Raw genomic sequence first — 321 nt, forward strand, 5'->3', positions numbered from 1 at the left:
CAAAAGGCTAGAAAATATAATAATAGAAAAATGGCAGAACAGTAGCTAAAAGGTAAGAGTATCATAAGAAAACAAAAACAGAGTCAGAACACAGATTTCAAAGGGAACAATGTTTTTGAAGAAACTGAAGAGATTTCTATGCATTTCTATGGGAAAGTGCATTAAAGTTCAAGTTAAATACAGGTGCTGGTCATAAAATTAGAATATCATGAAAAAGTAGATTGATTTCAGTAATTCCATTTAAAAAGTGAAACTTGTATATTATATTCATACATTACATACAAACTCATATATTTCAAATGTTTATTTCGTTTAATTTTG

The sequence above is a fragment of the Kryptolebias marmoratus genome, linkage group LG7 (genome assembly GCF_001649575.2).
Source record: "Kryptolebias marmoratus isolate JLee-2015 linkage group LG7, ASM164957v2, whole genome shotgun sequence".
NCBI lineage: Eukaryota > Metazoa > Chordata > Actinopteri > Cyprinodontiformes > Rivulidae > Kryptolebias > Kryptolebias marmoratus.